Raw genomic sequence first — 15,234 nt, forward strand, 5'->3', positions numbered from 1 at the left:
CGCACCGCGCCGCGCTCATGGGGCCCGCGCGCCTCACTTCCTGTCTCCCGAACCGCGGCCCGCAGACCATCCCCTGGGCAAAGTCGGGCTGCGGCGGCGGCGAGGGAGCGGCCTGGACAGGGGACCCGCCGGCCAGGGGCGCCGCACAAAGAAGCCTGGCGGGGGCGGCAGGAAGACGGACGCACGACCGGACACAGGACACGCGGCCGGAGCAACGGAGGGCCGGCGGGCGTCCCTCCCCCTGGCCCCGCGGCGGATCCGGGCGGCGGCGGCCGGTGACCTCAGAGAGTTGGAATGCGGGCGGCGGGGCGCGGGGGAGGCGCGGACAGCTGCGCCCGGCCGCCGGGGAGGGGGCGCGCCGCTGCTTTTTTTAAATCATATGACCACTTATTTTAAGAGTTTCCAAATAAAGCGGGGCTTTTAATAAAATGAGGAGACGGGGATATTATTTGAATTCCAGGTAAAGGGTTTTCGCCCTGTATTATTATTACCAAAACCCACTGCCATGGGGTTGATTGTGACTCATAGCGACCCTATAGGACAGTAGAACTGCCCCATAGGGTTTCCAAGGCTGTAATCTTTATGGAATTATACTGCCACATTTTTCTTCTGCAGAGTAGCTGGTGGGTTCCAACCACCCACCTTTTGGTTAGCAGCTGAGTGCTTTAATCACTGCCACTAGAGCTACTGTGTGTTAGGTGGTTTGTAAAATGCAGTTAGGGCTGGAGTTATTCATTTGCCCTTGTACATTTCTGAAGACAATTCAAATACTATATTTCTTCTTTTCATAATTACTCCTAAGGATATACCCCAAAAAATTAGACACTGAACAATGCTGGATTAGAATGTCCAACCTCCCAAATACTCCACCTCACACACAAAAAAAATCACTATTCCTAAAATAACCTGTGAAACCAAAAATCAAACCTGTTACAGTAGAGTTCTGATTCACAGCGACCCTATTGAACAGGATAGAACTGTGCTCATGTAGAACCTGTACATAGACCAAGAGGCAGTAATTAGAACAGAACAAGGGGATAGCGCGTGGTTTAAAATCAGGAAAGGTGGGCGTGAGGGTTGTATCCTTTCCCCATACTTATTCAATCTGTATGCTGAGCAAATAATACGAGAAACTGGACCACATAGAGAAGAATGCGGCATCGAGATTGAAGGAACGCTCATTAACAATCTCTGATATGCAGGTGACACAACCTTGCTTGCTGAAAGCAGAGAGGATTTGAACCACTTACTGATCAAAATCAAAGACTACAGCCTTCAGTATGGATTACATCTCAACATAAAAGTCCCCACAACTGGACCAATAAGCAACATCATGATATACAGAAGATATCGGAAGTTGTCAAAGATCTCATTTTACTTGGATCTCATGGAAGCAGCAGTCAAGAAATCAAACAACATATTACATTGAGCAAATCTGCTGCAAAAGACTTTTTCAAAGTGTTAAAAAGCAAAGATGTCACCTTGAGGACTAAGGTGGACCTGACCCAAGCCATGGTATTTTCAGTCACCTCATATGCATGTGAAAGGTAGACGGTGAAAAAGGAGAACCAAAGAAAAACTAATACCTTTAAATTATGATGTTGGCGAAGAATATTGAATATAACATGAACTGCCAAAAGAATGAACAAATCTGTCTTGGAAAAGTACAGCCAGTATGCTCCTTAGAGGCAAGGATGGCTAGACTTCATCTTACGTACTTTGGACATGTTATCAGAAGGTACCAGTCCCTGGAAAAGGACATCATGCTAAGTAGAGGGTCAGCGAAACAGAGGAAGACCCTCAACAAGGTGGATTGACACAGTAGCTGCAACAAGGGGCTCAAACACAGCAACGATTGTGAGGATGATGTGAGATCGGGCAGTTTTTCATTCTGTTTTGCATGGGGTCTTTGAGTTGGAAGTGTCTTGACAGAACCTAACAACAACACGAACTGTGCCTTAGGGTTTCCAAAGAAGCCAACTACCACATCTTTCTCCTAAGGAACAGCTGATAGGTTCAAACCTCCAACCTACCTGTTAGCAGCTGAGCGCTTAACCACTGGGCCACCAAAGCTCCTTCAAATAACCTGTAGGTCCCCAAAGAGATCCTTTCCTGAGCGTCATTTAAAACACAGGCACTATACATACCATATGTATATACAATACAGAGTAGAGCTAATATGGGTGAAGTCTCCAGGCTCAAATTGCCTGGTTCAAATCCCAGCTCCAACACTTACTTAGCCAGGTGAGCTTGTGCAAATTTCTTAACCTCTCCATACCCGTTTCTTTCTTGTAAAACAGGAATAATAATAATCACTATGGAATAACTTGTATTAAATATATATGAAGTGTTTCACCCAATTCCAGGCCCTCTTAGCAATGTTTATTATTAAACTATTATATTATTATCATTAATGGATTGCAGCACTTAAGCTAAGGAGTAAAACTGTGCGACCCTAACACCATTACAACGGGGTATTTGATCTTTCCTTAGCATATTGTTTGAGTGACTAGAGCAGAGAAGCTTTTAATTCATGCAAACTTTAAGTTCAGTGATTTTTTAAAATACTTTTGTTTTTATGTCTCACTTCATGTAAATCCCATTTTCTTCAACAATTAACAAACACTTACTGAATACTTACTACCCATAAGAGGTGGTTCCTGCCCACAAGGAAATTCGGGCCTGATGGGTGATAAACACTCCTACACCCCTACATCTAGAAGGCCTAAGTGGTGAGCCCTATAATCAAGGTACAGGTGTTACTGGAGAACAACGCAGGGCAAGATTCAGCTTGGGTCATGTGGCTAAAGGCAAGCAAGGTAACATACCTTAATCCACCTCCCTGATGATGCACTGTGGTGGCTTGCATGTTGGTCTGATGCTGGAAGCCATGCCACCAGTACTTCACATTCCAGCAGGGTCACCTATAGTAGTCAGGTCTCAGTGGATCATCCAGACTAAGGCAGACTAAAAAGAAAGGCCTGGCAATCTAATTTAAAAACCAGTCAGTGAAAACCCTATGGATCACAACAGAATATTGTCCAATATAGTGCTAGAAGACAAGCCCCCTAGGTTGGAAGTCACTCAAAATACAGAGACTGCAACAATGGACTCTGGCATACCAGAGATCATGAAGATGGCATAGGAGCAGGCAACATTTCTGTTCTGTTGTACATGGGATTGTCATGAGTTGGAGGTGACTCAATTCAATGGCAACTAACAATAACAAAATGCTTCTAATAGAAAAAATAGATTAATTCTGTTTGTAAGTGACATCTCACCTGAACGATATGAAGGGGTCAATTTGTGCGTGAGGAAAGAAAAGAGATGAAAATGGTCTCCCAGGCTGGAAATAATGGAATTATGTGTGACTCCTCTTTCACTCATCTCTGGCCTGTCCTCAAGTCTTTGATATTTCTTCCTTTGCAAGGTCTCGTGAATTCTTTCCTCTGTTCCCTCTGGTATATTCTAATCCAAACTCTCATTATTTTACATCTGGATTATTGCAACAAGCTACTCCCTGGTGTCCTTACATCTGGTTTCTCTGTTCCCTCTTCTTTCCATGTTAACACCAGGCTTACTTCTCCCTTTGCTTTGTCACTCCCAGTGGATCCCCCAAGGTTAAGCTCTTCTGCCTGACCTTCACGACCTTCCTAAACCAGCCTTGTCTCTCTGACCACTTTTCCGTCTCTCTCCTCCCCAGCATGCACTCTCTGCCCACATTAAGCTGCTTCTCCTGGCCAGCAGCATGTCCTGCCCCCCTTCCATTTGTCTAAGCCTTCCGCTTCTCTCCAAGGCTCAGTTCAAGGCTCTCTGCTTCCAAGACAACTTTCTAGCCACACCATTCCACAGTGATCTCCACACTTGGCAAGAACTTGAAAAATGGTTTCATACAGGCTTCTTTTATATCTCCTTGAATTCCTAGGACAGCACTGGGCCGAGAGTAGATACTAAATAAAAACTTGTTAATTGAGTGGGGAGGAAAATAAAAGAATTTTAAAAATAGAAAATGAACATAAAACCCAAGTGATGTTAGACAACCGAGCTGAGCATCCTCCCTCACAGTCAACAGTTGTCATTTGCTGACCAAGTACTTAAGCTCTGTTTTCCCCCAACCATGTTAATTTGGCAACAGCATCCCTATGACAAGCCACTTGAATAACTCCTTCAAAGTGTCAGAGATGAAATTATTATTGGCTTATGTTTTGGATGTAAGGAAGTGAGGTAATTTATACGGTTCAACCGCAAAAGATACAAAAGGGTTTAAGTGAAAAGTCTCCATCCCACCCTGCCTGCTAGACACCCAGCTCTCTTCCTGGGGGTAACCAGTGTTACATATTCCTATATATCCTTCAAGAAATATTCTATACATACATAAGCAATTGTATATATATGTATCCTACCTCCTATTTGAGCCCTGGTGGTGCAGTGGTTAAGTGCTTGGCTGCTAACCAATAGGTTGGTGGTTTGAACCCACCAGCCATTCCTTGGGAGAAAGATGTAGCAGTCTGCCTGCATAAACATCACAGCCTTGTGGGGACCGTGTTCTCGGGGAACATGTAGTTCAATTGGTATAATATGGTTTATAAAGAAAATGTTCTGCATCCTACTTTGGTGAGTAGTGTCTGGGGTCTTAAAAGCCTGTGAGCAGCCATCTAAGATACTCCGCTGGTCTCACCCATCTGGAGCAAGAGAGAACGAAGAAAGCCAAAGACACAAGGGAAAGATTAGTCCAAAGGACTAATGGACCACAACTACCACAGCCTCCACCAGACTGAGTCCTGCACAACTAGATGATGTCCAGCTACCACCACCGAATGCTCTGACAGGGGTCACAGTAGAGGGTCCTGAATAGAGCTGGAGAAAAAGGTAGAACAAAATTCTAACTCACAAAAAGAAAAAAAAAAAGGACCAGAGTCACTGGTCTGACAAAGACTGGAGAAACCCAGAGAGTATGGCCCAGACTCCCTTTTAACTCAGTACTGAAGTCACTCCTGAGGTTCACCCTTCAGCCAAAGATTAGATGGGCCCGTAAAACAAAACAAGACTAAAGGGGCACACCAGCCCAGGGGCAAGGATAAGAAAGCAGGAAGAAACAGGAAAGCTGGTAACGGGGAACCCAAGGTCGAGAAGGGGAGAGTATTGACATGTCCTAGGGGTGGCAACCAATGTCACAAAACAATATGTGTATTAACTGTTTAATAAGAAACTAATTTGCACCGTAAAACTTCATCTAAAAAAAAAAAAAGATTACAGCCTTGGAAACCCTATGGGGCAGTTCTACGCTGTCCCATATGGTTGCCATTGAGCTGGAATCGACTTGACAGCAGCGGGTTTTGTTTTGTTTTGTTTTGGAGTGGGGGGTTTACCTCCTACTGTTACCCAAAGAAGTGGCATATTATGCATACACTTCATGTGAATATATTTCTTATTAAAGAAAGTCCTGAACATAAAAAGATGCTCAATAAAAAACCTAAAAACCAAACCTGTTGCTGTCGAGTCAATTCTGACTCATAGCGACACTTTAAGACGGAGTAGAGCTGCCCCATAGGGTTTCCATGGAGCAGCTGGTAGGTTTGAACTGCCAACCTTTTGGTTAGCAGCCAAGCTCTTAACCACTGGGCCACCTGGGCTCCAAAAATCATGTTTTTGTTGGTACGTTGACTAGTATTTTCCTAGGAGTTAAGAAGTCAATCTGCTTTGATAGTTGGTGAATACTTAGTTAAAGATCTATATTAGTTTCCTAGAGTTAAGCCCTTGACTACTAGCTGAAAGGTTGGTGGCTCAAACACACCCAGAGGCACTTCAGAAGAAGGGCCTGGAGATCTGCTTCTGAAAGGTCACAGCCTTGAAAACTCTATGGAACAGTTCTACTCTGCACACATGGGGTCGCCATGAGTCAGAATCAATTCAACAGCAACCAACAACAACAACAACAGTAGGGTTGCTAAAACAAAGTAGGTGGCTCAAAAGGACAGAAATTTATTGTCTCATAGTTCTAGAGACTACAAGTCCAGAATCAAGGTGTTAGAAAGAGCGATTCCTTCTGCAGGCTCTGAGGGAGAATCTGTTCCGTGCTTCTCTCCAGCTTCTGGTGAAAGCCAGTGATCCTTGGTGTTTCTTGGCTTACAGCTGCATCACTCCAATTTCTCCTCTGTCTTCACATAGCTATCTTCCCTCTGTGTCTTTCTCTATCTCTTCTTGTCTTTTATGACACTACTCACATTGGATTAGGACCTACCCTGCTCCAGTATGACCTCATGTTAACTGCTAACATCTTCCAAGACCCTATTTCCAAACAAAGCCACATTCACAGGTCCTTGGGGTTCGGGCTTGAACATAAATTTTCAGGGGACACAATTCAATCCATAACAGGACCTTAATCACTACATAGATGTTGGAAAATCAGTTGCCATTGAGTCGAATCCAACTCATGGCAACCCCACGTGTGTCAGAGTAGAACTGGGATCCATAGGGTTTTCAATGGCTGATTTTTCAGAATTAGATCACAGGCTTTTCTTCCAAGGTGCCCATAGGTGGACTCGAATCTTCAACCTTTAAGTTAGCAGCCAAACATGTTAACTGTTTGTAGGATTCAGGGATGCTAACCACTATATACATTACCATCCTCTGCAAGAATCTAAGCTGAACAAATGCCCCACCCCACAGAGATAATGATCCCTGAAGGGAGGGGAGTAGTGGGAGCAGAGCTGGAAAGGTGGAATCTTTTGGCCCTGAATCCTTGCCATGTGTGCTGCCGACCACATTTAACACCGCGTCAAGTGTCTCGTATGCAGTTCCAAAAGAGTGAGAATTTAGGGGACAGATTTCCCTGGACATCAAAGAAGTCATGGTCTTGGCAATTTATTTGTTCAAATGGACAAGAAATGGAGGATTATGCTAGCCTCAGTAGCAAAAAATGGCTGCTGCAACTATAGTTCCCAGCACTTAGGGCTTTTGATCTAAGAACAGACTGGCCATGTGATATTCACCATCATACAACTTTGTCCATTCATCCATCTTTTATTGGAAGCCAGATGTCAGGAGAATGAAAGTGAATAAGATGCATGGCCCATCCTCAAAGGCTCACTGTGTGAACAATAGGTGACTATATAATTCTAGTAAACCAGGAAGTTTGTTGTTGTTAGGTGCCGTCAAGTTGAAATGTTGCCCAGTCCTGTGCCATCCTTGCAATGATGGCTATGTTTGAGCCCATCCTTGCAACCAATGTGTCAATCCATCTCATTGAAGGTCTTCCTCTTTTCGCTGACCCTGTATTTTACCAAGCACAATGTCCTTCTCCAGGGATTGATTCCTCCTAATAACATGTCCAAAGTAATTGAAATGAAGTCTCACCATCCTTGCTTCTAAGGAGCATTCCATTTGTACTTCCTCCAAGACAGATTTACTCATTCTTCTGGCAGTCCCTGGTATATTCAATACTCTTTGCCAACAACGTAATTCGAATGCGTCAGTTCTTCTCTGGTCTTCCTTTTTCATTATCCAGGTTTCCCCAGGAAGTTTACTAAACTGAAAAATCCAAACTGGTTGCTATTGAGTCAATGAGTCCACGTGTGTCAGAGTAAAACTGTGGTCCATTTTTTCGAGGGTTTTCAAGACTGTGAACTTCCAGCAGTGAAAGTGCCTCCGGTTGGGTTCAGACTGCCAATCTTTCAGTTAGTAGTCAAACGTTGAACTGTTTGTGCCACCCAGGACTCCAGGATATTTATGTATATTCTAAGTGGAATGGTAATTCTGGGAGGGAGGGATTCGCTTCCCTGGTTAATAACTGTGATCAGCTTCTGGCTGAGTTCCAAAGGAGGGATAAAGGTTTGCTAAAAGTAAGCCACTTGCAAGAGCCTGAAGCTACTTGGATGTGCAGCAGCTGGATGGAATGCAGCCCTGACACAAGGCTGGAGATCTCAGTGGGGCCAGTGTTAGAGGATTTGGGGTTCCATGGAGTTGGGTTTGGTACTCAGGCTTCTGGCTTCAAAGCCAATGCTCTTCTCAGTCACCTCTCCTTTGGAAGACAGCCAGAGGTTTCTTAGCTGGCACCATGGTTCGGTGAAGGCTGGTTGTGATACTGCCGCGTAGAGCAAAATATATCATTCTTCCTGAAGCAGAGCCCTTCCATGTCTGGTAAGAAGTGTCAGTGTCCACCTGTTGTTGTTGTTAGGAGCTGTCGAATCAGTTCTGACTCATAACGACCCTATTGTACAACAGAATGAAACACTACCTGGTCCTACACCATCCTCACAATCGTTGTTATGCTTAGCTCATTGTTGCAGCCACTGTGTCCATCCATCTCATTGAGGGTCTTCCTCTTTTTCGCTGACCCTCTACTTTAGCAAGCATGATGTTCTTCTCTAGAGGCTGGTCCCTCCTGACAGCATATCCAAAGTATGTGAGACAAGTCTCACCATCCTCGCTTCTAAGGAGCATTCTGGCTGTACTCTTCCAAGACAGATTTGTTCGTTCTTCCGGCAGTCCATGGTATAATCAACATTCTTCGCCAACACCATAACTCAAAGGTGTCAATTCTTCTTCGGTCTTCCTTATTCATTGTCCAGCTTTTGCATGCATAGCAGGCAATTGAAAACATCATGGCTTGGGTCAGGCGCACCGTAGTCCTTAAAGAAACATCTTTCTTTTTAACACTTTAAGGAAGTCTTTTGCAGTGGATTTACCCAATGCAAGGGTCTTTTGATTTCTTAACTGCTGCTTCCATGGGTGTTGTGGATCCAAGTAAAATGAAATCCTTGACAACTTCAATCTTTTCTCCATTTATCATGATGTTGCCTATTGGTCCAGTTGTGAGGATTTTTGTTTTCTTTACGTTCAGATGTAATCCATACTGAAGGCTGTAATCTTTGATCTTCATCAGTAAGTGCTTCAAGTCCTCTTCACTTTCAACAAGCAAGGTTGTGTCATCTGCATAACGCAGGCTGTTAACGAGTCTTCCTCCAATCCTGATACCCCTTTCCTCTTCATATAGTCCAGCTTCTCACATTATTTGCTCAGCATACAGATTGAATAAATGTGGTGAAAGGATACTACCCTGATGCACACCTTTCCTGACTTTAAACCACGCAGTATTCCCTTGTTCTGTTAGAGCAACTGCCTCTTGATCTATGTACAGGTTCCTCACGAGCACAATTAAGTGTTCTGGAATTCCCATTCTTTGCAATGTTATCCATAATTTGTTATGATCCACATAGTCGAATGCCTTTGCATAGTCAATAAAGCACAAGTAAACATCTTTCTGGTATTCTCCGCTTTCAGCCAAGATCTATCTGACATCAGCAGTGATATCCCTCGTTCCACGTCCTCTTCTGATCTAACTTAAATTTCTGGCAGTTCTCCGTCAATGTACACCTGTAACCGCTTTTGAATGATCTTCAACAAAATTTTACTTGCGTATGATAATAATGATATTGTTCGATAATTTCCGCATTCGGTTGGATCACCTCTCTCGGGAATAGGCATAAATATGGATCTTTTCCAGTCGGTTGGCCAGGTAGCTGTCTTTGAAATTTCTTGGCAAAGATGAGTGAGCACTTCCAGTGCTACACCTGTTTGTTGAAACATCTCAATCGGTATTCCATCAATTCTAGAAGCCTTGTTTTTCACCAATGTCTTCAGTGCAGCTTGGACTCCTTCTGTACCATTGGTTCTTGATCATGTGCTACCTCTTGAAATGATTGAATGTCGACAAATTTTTTTTGGTACAATGACTCTGTGTATTCCCTCCAAAAGACTAAATGTTCATCTAGCTTAGTATTTTCAAGTAGAATATCCCTTGTCTCTTTAATGGTTTCTCTAAGGGCATTATTGTGATCACCTTCATCTGATGTGCTGTAGTTTGTGAAGCTTACAGGGAAGGCGCATTTGTGGTTTAGTGGTAGAATTATCGCCCTTCTTGCAGGAGACCTGGGTTCAGTTCCTAGCCAATGCCCCGTCTTAGGCTGGGTTCTCTAGAGAAGCAAAACCAGTAAAGTGTATAAATATGTATACAGAGAGATTTATATTAAGGAAATGACTCACGCAGTTTTAGAGGCTGAACCATGGGTCAAGATCCAGGCTTCTCCTGATTCATGTAGCTGCAGTGGCTGGCTAACCCAAGATCATCAAGTCAGACAGCAGGGCTCTGGCTCACAAGCTGAGAGGACCAACGAATCACAAGATCAGCAGGCAAGATGGCAGGTAAGCTGCTAGCTCAAGTCCCAAGAACCGGATGTCAGACCAACAGGAGCCAGTCACAGAATCCAGTGCAAACAAAAGCCCAAGAGCCTTGCCAGAAAGTCCACCTATATTGGATGCAGGCCACACCCCCAAGGAAACTCCTTTTCAACTGCTTGGCTACTCACAGCAGATCTCATCCTGGAGATGATCACATTTTATCAAATTTCATTATGGAGGTGATCACATCATTATACAACTGCCAAACCACTGAAAAACATGATATAGCCAAGGGGACACACAACCTTAAAGATCATAGAGCCTCATGCGCAGCCACAACCCATTTGTCTGTGGAGGCTTGCATGTTGCTGTGATGCTGAATAAGTTTCAGTGGTGCTTCCGGACTAAGATGGACTAGGAATAAAGACCTGGTGAACTACTTCTGAAAAATCACCCAATAAAAATTCTATGGATCACAAATCCTGTGGATCAGTTGACCTGCACTGATCTGTTCATTCTATTGTGCACGGGGTCACTATGATTTGTGGGCCAACTCAAACTCAACTTATTGGTGGTACTCCTTCTGTGATCTGGATACTGTACTTGGGAGATCTAAATGTGTGAATTCTTAAGCAGCCTCCAAGTGTCTTTTTCCAAAGTTTTAACTGGTCATCTTAGTTAACTAGTTCTTCCATAACAAAAACACAGTACCACAAACGAGTGGCTTTGAAGAATAGACATTTATTGTCTCACAGTTTGAGAGGCTAGACATCCATATCAGGGCATCAACTCTAGGGGAGGATCCTTCCTTGTCCGTAGCCCAGGTGTTCCTTGGCATTCCTTGCCTTACAGAAAGATCTTCACATGACATCTGTCTTCCCCCTGCGTGTGTGTCTCTCTGTATCTGTACTGTCCTTATAAGACATCACCACAAGGAATTAGGTTTCAAATCCATCCTACTCAGTTATGACCTCATTAACATAACAAAAGAAATACCCTACTCCCAAACACAGGCACAGGGGTTAGGTCTTTAACATCTTCTTGGGAGACACAATAAAATCTAAAACATTGTCCTAAAAGTTAACCCCATCTTGAATACATTTTAGTAAAACTTTCTCTATTCTTGAATACATTTTAATGAAAACATTCTGTATTCTCTACAAAATATTCTTTCAGTATTCTCTAAATATTGACTGAGAATTTTGCATCTAGTAATGGTAAGATATGTTTTTATTCTTAATTCTGCAATGGTGGGTAAAGAAATAGAAATAATTTATCTGTCTTTAGCCATTGGATTGTGAGGGTCTTGAAAGCAAGGACTTGTTCCTGCTCAACCATGTGCTTCTGGCTCCCAGCAAAGTGTCTGGCTCAACGGAGGCATTTAATTTTTAATCAACAAACACAGTGCTGTTATAAGCCAGATACAGTTTGAAATGCTTCACAAGTATTAACTTATTTAATCCTCATAATAACCCTATGAAGACGAAACTAATGTCATACTCTCTGTCATAGGCTGAGTTCTCTAGAGAAGCAAAACCAGTGAAGCATCTACATATGTATAGAGAGAGAGAGAAAGAGAGAGAGAGATTTATATCAAAGAAATGGCTCACATTGTTGTAGGGGCTGGAAAGTCCTAAGTCCATGGGTCAGGCTGGAGGCTTCTCCTGACTCACATAGCTGCAGGGGCTGGTAAACCCCAAGACTGACAGGTCAGACAACAGGCCGCTGGCTCACAGACTGCAGAGGCTGACAAATCCAAGACTGGCAGGTAAGCTGCTAACTCAAGTCCCAAGAACCAGAGGTCAAATGAACAGGAGACAGCTGCACGATCCAGAGCTAGCAAAAGCCTGTGAGCCTCTCCAGAAAGTCCACCTATATTGGATATAGGTCACACCCTCTAAGAAACTGCCTTTCAGCCAATTGGCTGCTTACAGCAGATCTCACCATAGAGGTGATCACATTATCTTAGATCTCATCATAGAAGTGATTACATTATTATATGACTGCCAACTACATCAAAACTGCCAAACCACTGAGAATTACGGCCCAACCAAGTTGACACACAACCTTAAGGTCACACTGTCTTAGTAATCTAGTGCTGCTATAACAAAAATATCACAGGTGGATGGCTTTAACAAACAGAAATTTATTCTCTCACAGTTCAGGAGGCTAGAAGTCCAAATTCAGGGCACCAGCTGTAAGAGGAAGACTTTCTCTCTCTGTCGGCTCTGGGGAAGGTCCTTGTCATCAATCTTCCCCTGGGTCTAGCAGCTTCTCAGCACAAGGATCTCAAGTCCAAAGGGACACGCTCCACTCCTGGTTTTTCTTGCTTGGTGGTAATGAGGTCTCTTTCCTCTCTGCTTACTTCTCTCTTTTATATCTCAAAAGCGATTGACTTAAGAAACAACCTAATCCTGTAGATTGTGTCCTGCCTCATTAACATAACTGCCTCTAATCCTGCTTCATTAACATCATAAACCAAATAATTAAACCAAACCTGTTGACGTCCAGTTGATTACGACTCATAGCGACCCTATAGGACAGAGCAGAACTGCCCTATAGGGTTTCCAAGCAGCAGCTGATTGATTTGAACTGCTGACCTCTTGGTTAGCAGCTGTCATGGTTTGAATTATGTCCCCCAAAAAACGTGTGTATCAGTTTGGCTGGGCCATGATTCCCAGAATTGTGTGGTTGGCCTCCATTTTGTGATTGTAATTTTATGATAAAGAGGATTAGGGTGGGATTGTAACACCACCTTTACCCAGGTCACATCCCTGATCCAATGTAAAAGGAGTTTCCCTGGGGTGTGGCCTGCACTACCTTTTATCTCTCAAGAGATGAAAGGGAAGCAAGCAGAGAGTTGGGGGACCTCATACCATCAAGAAAGCAGTGCTGGGAGCAGAGCGTGTCCTTTGAACTAGGGTCCCTGCGCCGAGAAGCTCCTAGTCCGTAGGAACACTGATAAGAAGGCCGACAAAGAGAGAAAGACTTCCCCTGGAGTTGATGGCCTGAATTTGGACTTTTAGCCTACTTTACTGTGAGGAAATAAACTTCTCTTTGTTAAAGCCATCCACTCGTGGTGTTTCTGTTATAGCAGCACTAGATGACTAAGACAGCAGCTAAACTCTTAACCACTGCTACACAAGGGTTCCATTAACATCATAGAGGTTAGGATTTACAAGAGGATAATCATATGAGATCACAAAATGGTGGACAACTACCCAATACTAGGAATCATAGCCTAGCCAAGTTGACACTAATTTTTGGGGGACATAATTAAATCCATAATGCATACCCATGTCACAGATGTGGAAACTGAGGCACAGAGGGGCCAAGCAACTTGCCTAAGGACTTAGAGGAAATGGCAGAGCTGGGATTAAAACCCAGGCTGTCTAACTACCACATCCTTGTTCTCAGTCACTCTGTGCCACTGCTTCTTGACAATGCTAAATGAGAGCATGATCATTGGATTTATCCATAGGAATGCTTTTGTAATTGAGGTCTTTAATTTCATTTATACTCCAAATATTTAATGAGTGCTTAGTGTGTGTCTAACATCCTGAAAGAAATTTGGGGGAAATACAAAGACCCATAAGTTTATAATTTTGTCAGGGAGGAAACCCACACTCACACAATTAGCATTACAGAATATATTGTTAAGCTAGTAGTTCCCACACAGATGTTAGAGGAATTCAGAAGAAGAAGGGATTATGTGACATTATGAAGGGTCATGTATTAGACAGACCTTAGGTCGCCCCCATAATTCCTGTCCCTGCTGTTCACACACTGTGAAATCCCCTCTCCTTGAATGTGGGTTGGACCTTTGACTTTCTTCTAGTGAATGAATATGGCAAAGATGAAGAGGTTTTCCAGGTGCAGTTAAGGTCTTAAATCAATTGATTTTGAGTAGGCCCTGGGTGGGCCTGACTTAATCAGGTGAGCGTCCTTAAAAGAGGGACTGGGCCCTCCCTGAGCTGAGAGACTCTCTTTGCGGGCTTGATTAAGTAAGCAGCCATGTTGGAGAAGTACACCTGACAAGGCACTGAGGGCAGACCTGACGGCAGCCTCATAAGGAAATAAATTCTTCCAACAACCTGAATGAGCTTGGAAACAGATTCTTCTTCAATTAGACTTCCGGATGAGAACACAGCCTGGCCCCCTTGATTGCAGCCTTGTGAGACCCTGAGCAGAAGACCCAGCTAAGCTGTGCCTGGACTCCTGACCCACAGAAACTGTGAGATAATAAATGAGTATTGTTTTAAACTGCTACATTTGTGTAAATTGTATTCTTGAGAGTACAATTTACACAAATTCACTCTCAGGAATCAGTAGGTAAAGGGGAGAACGGAAACCTCTCTCTGTGGCTACTCTGGTTCCCAGGTTTTGTGAATTCAGAGAGAATTAAGCTGCAATTGACAGAAATAAGTAGGTCAGGAGTAGCAACCAATCTTAGTGGGGACAGGGAAGATGATGATGAAGACTTCAGTTTTGATTTTGTAGAAAATACCAGCCAATGCCTGTAGTCAGCTGGAGTTTGGGAGTGGAACTGAAGTGAGAATTTGAGTCTGATGGAAAATTTGGTCCTCATCAGCATAGAGGTGACAGTTGAAGTCCTGAGAATAAAATAATCCTCCAAAAGAGGTTCAGAGAGATTAGAACAGGAAGAGCAGGACTAGATCTTGGGGAAAGGCCAGTGATAGGCTTGGGATAAGGGAGGGAGAACCAGATGTAGGAAAAGCAGGGCATGTGTAGAGTCAAAGAAAAGCAGGTCATGTGTAGAGTCAAAGAAAGGATGGTCATAGATTGGTTCCGTTTGCTGGGTATTACATTTTCCCCTCCAAGTGTAAATATAACGCAACCTCTAAAACACAGTTATTTTTTTTTTAATTGTACTTCAGGTGAAGGCTTACAGAACAAATAGTTTCTCATGAAACAGAAGTACACATGATATTTTATGACCTTGATTAACAACCCCACAACATATCAACCCTCTAACTTCTCAACCTCTTTTTTTTGTTTTTTGGTGAAAATACACATAGCCAAAGATACACCATT

The sequence above is a fragment of the Trichechus manatus genome, unplaced genomic scaffold (genome assembly GCF_000243295.1).
Source record: "Trichechus manatus latirostris isolate Lorelei unplaced genomic scaffold, TriManLat1.0 scaffold00045, whole genome shotgun sequence".
In the NCBI taxonomy this organism is placed as follows: Eukaryota; Metazoa; Chordata; class Mammalia; order Sirenia; family Trichechidae; genus Trichechus; species Trichechus manatus.